Below are 12,050 nucleotides of genomic sequence, written 5' to 3' on the forward strand. Positions count from 1 at the left end.
GAACTAGAGGGCTGTAGAAATGCAAATAGGTCTGTTCTCAGTAATGGCAGCAATTACTGATTCACTACATCTTCACTGTGGGATTAAAAATGAGTCTGAAGGGAACTGACATTTCTACAGATGTTTCCACACTCATATTGTGGGGACTGGACAGAGTGCTCATAAATGCTCTGCAGAGATGCCGGCTCATAAGAAATAATTGAGCTACATGACAGCACCACACTTTCCTTTCATTCCATAACTCTAAGTGTCCACTTATCTCATAATGTAAGAGAACAGAAAGGCAGGTATTCTAAAGCCAAATCAAAAGTAAAATAGGAAATGACATTGAAGACTAAATCATTTTTATTCTCTATCACACAACTCTATTCATGTTTGTTTTCCTGTAATGTACTACAAGTGCAACCTATTTATCAACAGATTTTTTATCTGAGGATTTGTCTCAATCGGTGGGGGGAACTGAAACTCACACACACCTTTGCCTCCTTTGCCCTGTGCTGGCATCTTGATCCATTTCCAGGTAGCCCAAAACACTGCAAAAAGGCTCCGCCTTGCCCAGGCAGGGAAATAGCCCTGGAGCCCTGGAAGAGGTTCCCCTTGCAAAGGAACAGTAACGCTCTTGGAGCCCCTGAGACAGGTTGAAGAGGGAAAGGAGGTCGGAAAACCTCTGCAGCCAAAGCATGTGCAGCATGCATTCATGTGCAGCATGTGCAGCAAGGTGGAGCTCTCTCTCTCTCTCTCTCACTCTCACACAGGGGCAGGTGCGGCAGCAACAGAAAGGATTGCTTTAAAAAACCCAGGGAGTGTTTGCCCAATTCCCCCCCCCCATGGTGCAGGCCTACGGAAACAAAACAGTGCAGGTGCTCCAGCCTACAGAAACAAAACAGTCCAGCAAGCAAAGCATGAGATTTAGGCTACAATCCTCTCCACACTTTCCTGGGAGTAAGCCCCATTGACTACAATGGGGCTTACTTCTGAGTAGAAACACAGGACTGGACTCTTAAAAGTTCATCACCCCACCTGTGAAAGAAGCTGGCAATGGTGCTGGTAATGGTGCTTGGCTTGGTAATGGTGCTTGGCAATGGTGAGGGCTGAGTATGGAGGGGGAGGAGAGGGGATTGCTTTAAAAAACCCAGGGAGTATTTGCCAAATTTCCCCCCCTCCCCACTGAGATGCTGCAGACTACAGAAACAAGTCTTCCCGGCAAGCCAAAGCAGGAGATTTAGGCTCCAATTCTTCCACACTAGAAACGCATAGGACTGGACTCTTAAAAGCTCAGCATCCCACCTGTAAAAGGGGGAGGAGGGGGAGGCGAAGGAGGGGAGGGGATTGATAACAGCTGCCTTAGTTTCCCTCCATTCGGAAGTGTCAGGCTGCAGTGTATTTGCGTAACTCTATGAAATTTAGCACAACGCGTTTTTTCTTAATCGCACCGAGTCACGGAATGGAACTAACGCAGATAAATAGGCTCCACCTGTACATTCACTCACAACTTCATTCACTGTGAGCCATTCATGTCATGCTCCAGCAAATATGATTAATGCAGTCATTAAATAAGATTTCAAATACAGTAATTATTTTCGGGAGGAAGAAAGTTATCTGCCCTCTAATGCATCCCATTTGAACTTAGCATGACCCTCAACCCCTGGCATGACTCTCAAACTGATAATCACAGCAGTTTCATGGAGGTGTTGAATAACATGGGGGACAAGAAGAATCCTGTGGCATGTCACAAGTCAAAGGCCAGGGTGCTGAACAGGAGTTTCCCAGTACCATATTCTTGAATCTATCAGCTAGGGATGACTGAAACCACTGTAAAATGCTGCCTTCACCCAATCCAGCCAACCAATTCAGAAAGGTGCTATGGTCTGGTGTTGAAAGCCTCTGAGAGATCCATCAGGACCAACAGGGACACACTCCCCCATCTAGTTCCCAGAGAAGATCACCTACCTGGGCAACATGGCCATTTCTGTGCCCAAAGCAAGGCTTGAAGCCAGACTGAAAGGGGTCCAGATAATCAGTTTCCTCCAAGAGGCCCTGGGTTTGGGGCACCATTACCACTTGATACTCTTCCCCAGAAACAGTAGACTCAATGGAAACTGTGTAGTACAGTGGAGTCTAAGAAGGGATTCTTCAGGAGGGGATTCACCATTGGCAGCTTTAAATCTGATAGAACAACCCCTCCCTCACAGATGAATACACAACCCTCCTTGTTCACTCAGCCCTCCTGGGTCAATCTAATAAGCCACACTGGGCAAGGATTGAGCAGTAAGTAATGCAGGTGGCCTCACACCCCAAAGAATCCTGTCTGCATCAAGTCATACAAGATGAAAACAATCACTAAGACAAATAGCCATAGAGGGGATAACAAAGGCCAACCAAGGAATTGTTAAGTCTAAGATGCAATATCTGATCCAGCCCTCAGTTTGCTACAGTCCTTTGCACTCTTAAGGACACTGTTGAAAAATAAAATACGAAAGAACAGCTGTTGTTCTTTCAGAATGATTTCCCGGGGAGGGACAAATCAGGATCAGGACCAGGAAATAAAGTACCCAGACCTGGCTTGATGAATCAGAAGGGTTCCAGATTTAAATCAGCTTTTTGAGTTTCATTCTATGACAAACTGCAAGATGGACTACAGTGTACTGTATAAATGGAGCTCTACTGGCTCTCCTGGTTCCCAGGAAAAAAATTATAATGGAACACCCCCTCTTGTTCATCTCTCATAAATACATATCTTAAAGTTAGCAAACTAATGTAAGAAATAATATTTTTGAGACACAAAGCTAATTGGGGCCAGAAAGCTGTGAGGCTCCTGTCTGCCTCATGTCTGCCAGTATGTTTGCACCTCGACAGACAGATTACATCTGCAGCTCCTTAATTGTACTAACCATATGAGCAAAAGTCACATCTGAAGCTGTGTGACGAATGTGTGCTTCAAAGCTATTCACAGTACTGTAGGGAGAATTATGCAGCAACTGTTACCCTGCACATGCCCAATCTCGTCTGATCTTGGAAGCTAAGCAGGGTCAAGCCTGGTTAGTACTTGGATGGGAGACCACCTGGGAATACCAGGTGCTGTAGGCTTATACCAGAATCTTTCTAGACGGAAGGTTGCTTACCAGGGAGAATTATAAGCAAGGACTCCTGTGAGTCCATGATCTTAAGAGCCAATCCTGTTGTGGCTGTGAGCTGCTAGAACTAGTGTTCCAGTCACTCAAGGCTCTAGACAGCAGTGCAAAAGCTGGACCACTGTTGCGGGGCTTGTGCTGCACATGGTGAGTTGTGTGGCAGTGGCTCCAGAGTTCCTGCAGGTACCAATAAATTGGTGGCAGGGTGGGGAGGAGGGAGGGCAGGGGGCAAGCAGCAGGCCAGAGGGGGACAACGTTGGCAGCCAATGCATACAGCAGATTCTATCTCCCATTTTTTTGGCTCACCCCTCTCCCTTGTTCTCCTCATATGCTAGCTATATAGCTGGTGTGGGTCCAAGGAGAGGCATAGGCCACCAGAAGCCTGAGAGAGAGGTAAGTAAGTTATGTTTACTTACCTCTGGCAAGCCTTCTGATGGCCCCCACTTCATCAGGGCAGCTGCATCAGTTCCACTGATGGGGGATAAGACTGGGCACAGGTAGCTATTGTGGGTGTTTTGTGGAAAATATACATGACAGCAGAATTGCAAACACTGGGATTTAGTTCTTTAACTGGAAGAAAGCTCTGTGGCTACGGTTGATTCTCATGTTACTTTTGAAAGATTACTCTAGGGAGTTGCATATCTGTCTTGGGTTATTCCCACAATGGTTTTCCACACAATCTGTCCCCCATTTTAGAATGAAGAGGTCATGCAGTCAATCGCTTACTTGTGGTCGGTTATTGTTTATCATCACTGATGAGCTGTTCCACAACTGAGTTCCCTTTTCCCCACACAAAGGATTGTTTTTTCTTCCTATTATAAGGGTGGTCAAAATACTGTAATTTTAGAATCCTTCCTCCCAGCCACTGTCCACACTTCCTTCTCCAGGAGCAGATGAGATGTTATGAATGTTATGTTGTTTGTGGATGAGAATCTCAAATAAAGTTACATGTTTCCACACAGGCTGTTGCCATCCCCTGCATGAACATCCCCACACACACACACACACACACACACACACACACACACACCCCTGAGACTCACGGAGTCTTGCATGACCTCAGCCCACATCAGGGAAGCCTCTCTGAGGTTCCCCGATGCTATAAACAGTGCTTCCAGGAAACCAGAAGCACAGTTTCCGACCCGGTCGGGAGCCTCAGAGAGGCTTCCGTGGGGTCCTAGAGGCTTGCACCTGGGGCATCTGCCCCATTGGACCTAATCGTATGTCCACAACCAAGGTAGATATAGGTCGGGCCTATTTATCAGTGGATTTTCCATCTGTGGATCTGGCTCAACGCAGTTCCTCCAACGCAGTTGACTCTGGCCTAACCTAAAGCTGTGCTCCAGTTGCCTCCAGAGGATTTTCTAAAGGGGCTTCCCCAGACCTCAGAATGAACAAAAAACATAACTTCTGGTTTCACAAAAGGTAATTTTTTCTTGCCTTGGGGCCATCCTGAAGCCCACAGAAGCCACGGGGGGGGGGGGGACAAGCACAGCCTCTGTAGGCAGCTTTTAATGGTGCCAAAAGCACGGATTTCATTATGTGCAGTTTTTGCTATCTGCAAAGTGTCCAAGAACAGATCCCTCACAGATACTGAGACATGCACAGCTACCACCAATATCCACCCCTCCCACCCCTGGACCAGCCTGATCCCCACCCCAATCCACCCCCACTGCTAATGTACCAGTAACAGTAGAGGTTCTGAGGCCTGTCAGTGCTGGGCCTAGCAGCTACCCCACTGTTAGCAGCAAGCTGCAGGATGGCAGAGTGGCTCCAATGATACCGGCCCCAGAATTATACTAGGAGATTGCAAGATCTACCAGCGTTAACATGGGGATAGGACTGGGTCCCTGTGGAGTATGGACTTTTGTTTGCTGCAAAATTCTGGAAATAGTTCCTTGGGTTACATGTTGTTAAGCCATCCTCCTTTCTCAAATGGTAAAAGGTATGGGAGCAATGCTGCAAAGTCTTCTTTCATTGAGAGATAATCCAATAGAGACATAGGAGGTTAATGTACTCGTATTTACAAACATACAATGGAGCCTACTGGAAGCAAACATTTTTAAAAATAGCCATCAGAATATGCATCAGATTCCAACACAGCAATACTGTGGACCCTCCCTCCCCGACCCCCCATAAAGTGACCTGAAGTGGTCATATGAACAGAACCCTTGGAGGGGCAGTGAGTTAATCTGCCCATCTCCAGTGCGGGAAGAAGGAAAGAGAAAGGCTGCCGTGGCTTCAGATCACCTCTTCCCATCTACATAGTGCTTACAAATATCAGGTAGGAATGCACACAACATTTGGCGCTAGCTGCTTTCCCTTTCCTCGCCTTTCTTTTACTTAAGAAGCACACAGCGTGCAATCTCCCTGCTCTACGCTGCTTCTGTGTGCAATCAACCCATTCATTTCAAAGAGAAGTGGTGTGGACTAGGGAGGCTGCATGCCATGCTTTTTGTAAGTAAAGGGGTAAGGTTGCACATTTCTTCATCTGCCTGTCCTCTCCTTTCATCCATGGTGGCATTTGGAGAATTCAGGCAGCACAGGGTATGTGCTATCCCTGCCCCCAAACCTACCAGGTCATACCAGTCAACTAAGACTCACAGCAATCTGTGTTTGCAAACAAACTGCAAACCTCCCCCCCCCCCAAAAAAAAAAAATTAAAAAAAATAACCAAAACATTGCAGACCTCATTCCTACAGCTACATTTCACATTCAGGAGAATATCTCCAGTTATTAGGTCCCACTGTGGAAACACCAGCCAATCACCCGTGACTATTAGCAAGCAATCAGCTGACCATGGGATAGTCACCCAGCAGCCAAAACACCTTACTGACATTTTCAAGGATCATTAAACACAGGTAATAATGCCCAAGAGTCATGCATAGCGTTCAAAAGTAGTGAAAAGCCTTAAGATTGCATTTCAAGCAGCAGCATCTTATAAATTAAACATCCCTTCTCTTTCCACAATGTGTAATGCTCCCAGTGCTTGGCATAGCCCTGAGATCGAATGCAATGTGCTAATTCTGTCTTTAAAAATCCTGCACAGTCTAGAGGCTATATCTCAGGAAGTGTTTTTTCCCATCTGAATTCTCAGGGCCCCTCAGATTAACTGCTCTGGCCTGGGTTTCCTCTTCCCAATAACTGATTGGTTGCTATTACAAGCAGGGCCTTTTTGGTTGTGGACCCAGAGATGGCAACAGCTGAACAAACTGTTTCAGTGTTGGTTTTGTATTGACACAGACTGCTGCTTCATCTGGCTTAGTGGAGCTCTACCAGTGACTGGTAGCAGCTCTCCAGGAATTCAGACAGAGGTCTTTTCCATCTTCTGCCTGCAAATGCCAAGGATTAAAAACGAAACCTCCTGCATGCAAAGCATACCACAGAGCTGTGACCCCCACCTCCGTAGCATGCTCAAGAAGTTCATTTATCTTCACTTTTGGTTTCTTTTCAGAAACATATTAACATTTTTTTTGTTTTTCCAGTCCTTCAAGAGTTAGCTGGTTCTGGTGGTGCGTGTGAGACAGAGAGAGACAAGAGTTCACCTTTTCGGTGAACTCCAAAAAGCTACAGACAATAAGAACATTAGAAGAACCTTGCTAGAGCAGGCCAAAGACCATCTAGTCCAGCTTCCTGCAACTCACAATGGCCCACCAGCTGCCTCAAGGAGCACCAAGACAACCAGAGACCTGCATCCTGTTGCCACTCCCTTGTACCTGGCATTCTGAAGTAGCCTACATCTAAAATCAGGAGGTTGCACACACCCATCACGGCTTGTAACCTGTGATTGACTTCTCTTCTAGAAATCTCTCCAATCCCCTTTTAAAGGCATTTAGGCCATCTAGGATGCCATCACTACATCCTGTGGCAAAGAGCTCCAAGTTTAATTACACGCTTGGTAAATAAATATTTCCTTTTGTCTGTTCTAACTCTCCCAACACTCAATTTTAGTGGACGTTCCCTGGTGTTGTGTGACAGGAACAAGAGCATCCCTCTATTTATTCAAGAGAACCCTGCATAGTTCTGTATGTCTCAATCACATCCCTCCCCCATATTACATACATTGATGGTCCACCCTCATTGGCAATCTTTCAAATGTGACCCACACTCTCTCCATGTTTTTTGGTCTAATGCGACTGTTGTCCAGTGCGGCAGAGCCTGTTGTTTAAATGACAGATGGCTTGTATAAGCCCCATTCAGGTCTCCACTTTTGTGGAAAGGAATATCATTTGTGCCCCAAAAAGGGCATTCTGCTGCGATGCCTCATGATATTTTTCACAGTCAGTTTCTTTTTTTTCTTTGTTGCACTTTTTGGTGATCTCCTCCTTCTTTCTGCACTGTAGTTCTTGGTGCTGCACCTCCTTTTCCCCTCCTGTGGTTATATGATAGACATTCTGGGTAGTCAAGCCACTCTCACATGTTCAATCACAAATTTACAAGTCAAAGACACATTGGTGGGCTCTGCTCTAGTGATCCTTGGCTCAGTTGAAACCCTTCCTCTTCCCTTCACTGGCAGACACTCAGCAGGTCAAAGCAGCGGCAGCCCCAGGGCTTAGAAATAAAAGGCAGAGAGTAGAGAGATCTGCAAAAGGTCTTTTTATGTCAGGAGTCTTGCAGTAAAAAGATCTTTCTGTACTTCAAGACAGCTTTTCATCTGGGAGTGAGAAAATGAAATCTTATACCTTCAGGACTGCTGTAGCAAACCGTTCCCACTCAACATCAGTTTTTATATGACTTGACTAATGTCAAGAAAGTCTCCTTGTTGAGAGATTCTTGGCATCCACTTTCATTAGTAGGGATGGTCAAATTTTAATGCATGTGGCTACTGCTACATGTAGTTTGCACTCTTTTGCTAGTCTGGAACATGGTCACTGTCCCCAGTATTCAACACTACAGTCCCTGCCACCCTCCAGCCTGAATCCTGGTTCCATGATTAGATAATCAGAGTAGTTGCATCCCAATGTAAGTAAATCTCACTACTCTTTAGGAACAGTTGTGCTAAAAGTAGCCACACAATATGGATTTCCAAGCTTGGAGACTTTAGAAAGTTGTTGCACTGAATTCTAATGCCAACGGCTATTCAAACTGTCAGCATCCAGTTAGCTCGCTTAAGAGCCCATTTTATCTTCATTACAAGGAGAATGAGCCTGTAGTCTTAGAGACTGTTTTAAATGACTCCATCCAAAGAGTGGGCCAAAAGGGTCTGTTGTGTCCTATAAAGAGCTTTCATCCATCCTGGCACTCTTTCCCTTCCCAAATGGGATTATGAGAGGCTGACTAACATCTTAGTTAATAGCAAGTGTCACTGGCAAAGGTCTGTTTTAAAGCCTGGTCTGGAATTCAGCATTTATGGAAGGACCTGTATGTTAGTGATCTGTCTGTTGTTCATCCCATCTCTGAAATCTTACTTCTGTACCGAGTGTAACTGACAATAGAGCAGAATTAATTGCTCTTATGTTCTAGTGTCCAAAACTCTGCAATTAATGTTTCTAAAAGTTAAAGACATCCAGAAACCCTAGGCATTTATATGCCTAGATTTTCAGGGCTACATTGGTGGCAAGCAGTTTTGCCCCAAGCCTTCCAAACAACACCTCAAAAGAGAATGTATAGATGAAAGAAACATCAGAGCATTCCAGATTTTGCATTTACATTGCATTTTCGAGTTCAGCACTTTCTCCTTCTCTCTCCTAAAGCATACTGTATGCTGCAAAGAATGTCTCCCTCCTTCTAAGTAGCTAGATGTCTCCAGGAACCCTTAGTATCTAGCCCTCATTGCCTTATTTGAAAGATAACCCGCATTTCCAGAATCAGTTCAGAAATTAGGATCAATGCTGAGGAAAGAGCAGAGGAAGCATCCTTATGACATGAGTTCCAAATAGATTAATGAGGGGAAGGAAAATTATAGTGTTGAAACGGGACAGCAGGATTTGCGTGTGGATGTGTGTAGAGAAAAAACCCTAATTCAATTAAAATGACAGAGTCCATTTGGCACTTCATACTGAAAACATCCTCAGCCCCCTCCCATGCAATTATACGCATGAGTGAATGTTGTTGGTAATGGGGATAAAGCAGAAGAGAGCCAATTTTAAATCAAATGCACATTTTAGTTGATGCAGATACAGGCATGTCCCAATAGCTGCGGGGATTCTGTTCTGGAACCTCCCCACATGGTTAACTGAAAAGGCAGATACCCAGGACACCCCCCCACTCTCCCCTTGCCACCTGGGCTCCCCCTGCCACCAGAGACTTTCTGAAGCCTGCAGAGGCCACGTGCAACCACCTGCGTCCACTGAGAACCTCAAAATGGCCAAAAAGGCAAAAACAAGTGACTTCCAGTCTTACCTTAAAACCGGAAGTGACATTTTTAATGTCTTATAAACCATTAGGAAGCCCTGGGAAGCCCTGGAGGGTATTAAAAACATTGCTCCTCATTTTATCTTAAAATTGGAAGTCTTTTTTTTTTTTTGCCTTTTCAGCCTCAGTGCAGTCTAAATTGCTGCCTAAATGTCATGCGTAATATTGCCAATCATTGATATAATCAGCAATAATTTATATGATTAAGGCAGAGTCAGCAATCATGCAAGTTGCAAGATGGAGTATATCCCTGATGGTCTGACTGAGACGTTACATTTGTTCATGTCTGGAGACAGTCATGATTGCTTATAAGGATGAAAAACCCAAGTTGGGTGAACCAGCCATTGTCTTCCCATACTATGACAGATTAGTAATGAAACTCTCTGGGTTGGTGGAACAGACGATTAAGGGCACAGTCTTGGCCCTCACTTGGGCTGACACAAGTCCCTTGCACTATCCGTAAAGCACTTTTGTGCCACTCTGAGGGGACACAGGCCTGCACACAAACGTGCACCAGCCTCCCTGTGCCGACGCGGGCCCCAGGAAGAAGGTGAGTTGTGTTGGGAGAGCTTGGCTGCCACAGGGGTCTGGGGTGTGTGTGCGGAGGTTGGGGAAGAGGCGGGGCAGGGTGGGCAGCAGGCAGGACTGTGGGTGGGCTGGCAGAGAGAGGGAGGTGGAGCCAGGATCCAGAAGGCCCGGGCTGCTCGGATTTGTGCCACCTCGTTATGTGGTGTAGATCTAAGTAGACCGTTGCAGCTGTTGTGGCCGCTGCAGCACGATCTGGGGTAAGGGGAAAGGTTTCCCCTTGCCTTGGGCTGTGCTGCTTTGGCCCCAAACTTGTGCTGGATGCAGTGCAGGCCTGCCTGTTTCCAGTGCAAGTTAGGATTGCACCCTAAGGCTCTTACAAGACTTTTCAGAATCTATGTGCACTTACAGGGAATAATGCCTACATCCTATAGGGCAGTGGTTTTAAACTGGGTTTTCAGGGACCCTAGGCTCTTTGACAGCTTATTTGTGGTAGTGGTGGGGTTCCTTAAGGAGAGGAAAAGTAATGGCGACAAGCTCTTGAGAAAAACGCCAACCAGTTGAGACAGGATGTCAGGATAGTGTAATGGTTTGGGAGTTGGACTTCGACCTGGAAAATCCACGTTCAAATCCTCACTCAGCCATGAAGCTTCGTGGTTGACCTTGGGTCAGTCACTCTCTCTTTCCTCACCTCCATACAGAGTTGTTGTGAGGACAAAAGGAGGGGAGAAATCCCATACACTAACCTGAGCTCCACGGAGAGTGGTATAGAAATTAAAAAATTTTCTCTTATAAGACACAGGCAGTGAAGAGCACGGGATATACTCCAAGATATGCGCTCAGTACACCTGAGAGCTCAGTATCGTCCCGTAGGCCTGGCCACTGTTCCACATGAACCATCTGCATGCATGGAACATCTCTCATATCTTCTGCAAGTTCACTCCTCAGTCAGTGTAAAATGGGTTCCCTGAAGGAACTGCTGTAAATCAAAGGTTCTAATTACCTCATGTCAATAAACACTCCTCCTCAGTGAACAAAATTTATTCCATGTCAAGTCTCTACAAAGTAGCAGATATAATTACAACAGTGATCAAATATGAGAAACAAGGATTTCTGGTGAGCATTCCTAAATCATATATATTGGCACCTTTGTTCATTTCTTGCAAGATGTCTTTGTTGATCAATCCAGAACTACAGCCTGGCAGAGGGAGGTAGTTTAACCTTTTTCTCTCACATCAAGATCCTGATAAAACTACCCCCAAAGATAATATCTTTGCATGGAAGGGAAACTGCCATTAATACCTATTACTAGGGCTCTCAACAGCTGTCCCCCCCCCCAATTCTTGTCATAACACCACTTCCTTTAGTATTGTTTCACTATAGTACTCTTTTTCCTGGGTATGACTGAAAACCATTATAACCAACTAGAACAGTGTACAGCCAATCGGCACCAGTTCCCTGCTGTTTTGCCAAATTCCCTTTCCAAATTTGGTCTTGAGAACTTATGCCTACTTTAAGCTAATTAGTTCCCCTCTTCACTTGAAATAGCCCTAATCTAGCAGAAAGCACTGCTGGACCCCACCACTAGGGTTGCTCACCTGTTCAGCCTGTAGAGTTCCTCCATCCTCCACTCTCCCACCAGCAGCTTCTCCAACTGCTGCAGCAAGACCTTAGTTTCAAGCACCTCCTGGTGGTAGCCACACACACACTCCAGTCTCTAGCATCTCCAGCAGTCGCTGTTCCAGTAGTCTTCATTCATTCAGTCTATCAGTCCGTCCATCCTCTTTCCCCCAAATTCCTTCCTTCTATGCCCACCCTATTTCCTTCCTCCTGAGAGCCTTGTTGCCTCCAAGTGGCTGCAACTGTGCAGACACTCACTGCAATCTAAGGCCCTGGTGTTAACCCCTTGCTTTCCAGACCTATCAGAGTAAGAGGCGACTGCTGACACCAGACCCTATCTCCTTGAGGGATCTTGCGCATTTCCATTACACTTGCCTCATTGAAAATTCTTTCTCCTATAGTGCTGTTTCACACACTGCT

The 12,050-nt window shown here is 45.7% G+C and overlaps 1 protein-coding gene and 1 pseudogene across 1 annotated transcript in view; one reads left to right on the plus strand and one right to left on the minus strand.

The window, feature by feature from the left end:
• SLC9A9 (solute carrier family 9 member A9) overlaps positions 1-12,050 on the minus strand; it is a 294,081-nt gene that overhangs the window by 245,566 nt on the left and 36,465 nt on the right. The window lies entirely within an intron of this gene.
• LOC136646343 (5S ribosomal RNA) lies at positions 2,968-3,087 on the plus strand (annotated as a pseudogene).

Source organism: Tiliqua scincoides, chromosome 3 (assembly GCF_035046505.1).
Source record: "Tiliqua scincoides isolate rTilSci1 chromosome 3, rTilSci1.hap2, whole genome shotgun sequence".
Lineage (NCBI taxonomy): Eukaryota > Metazoa > Chordata > Lepidosauria > Squamata > Scincidae > Tiliqua > Tiliqua scincoides.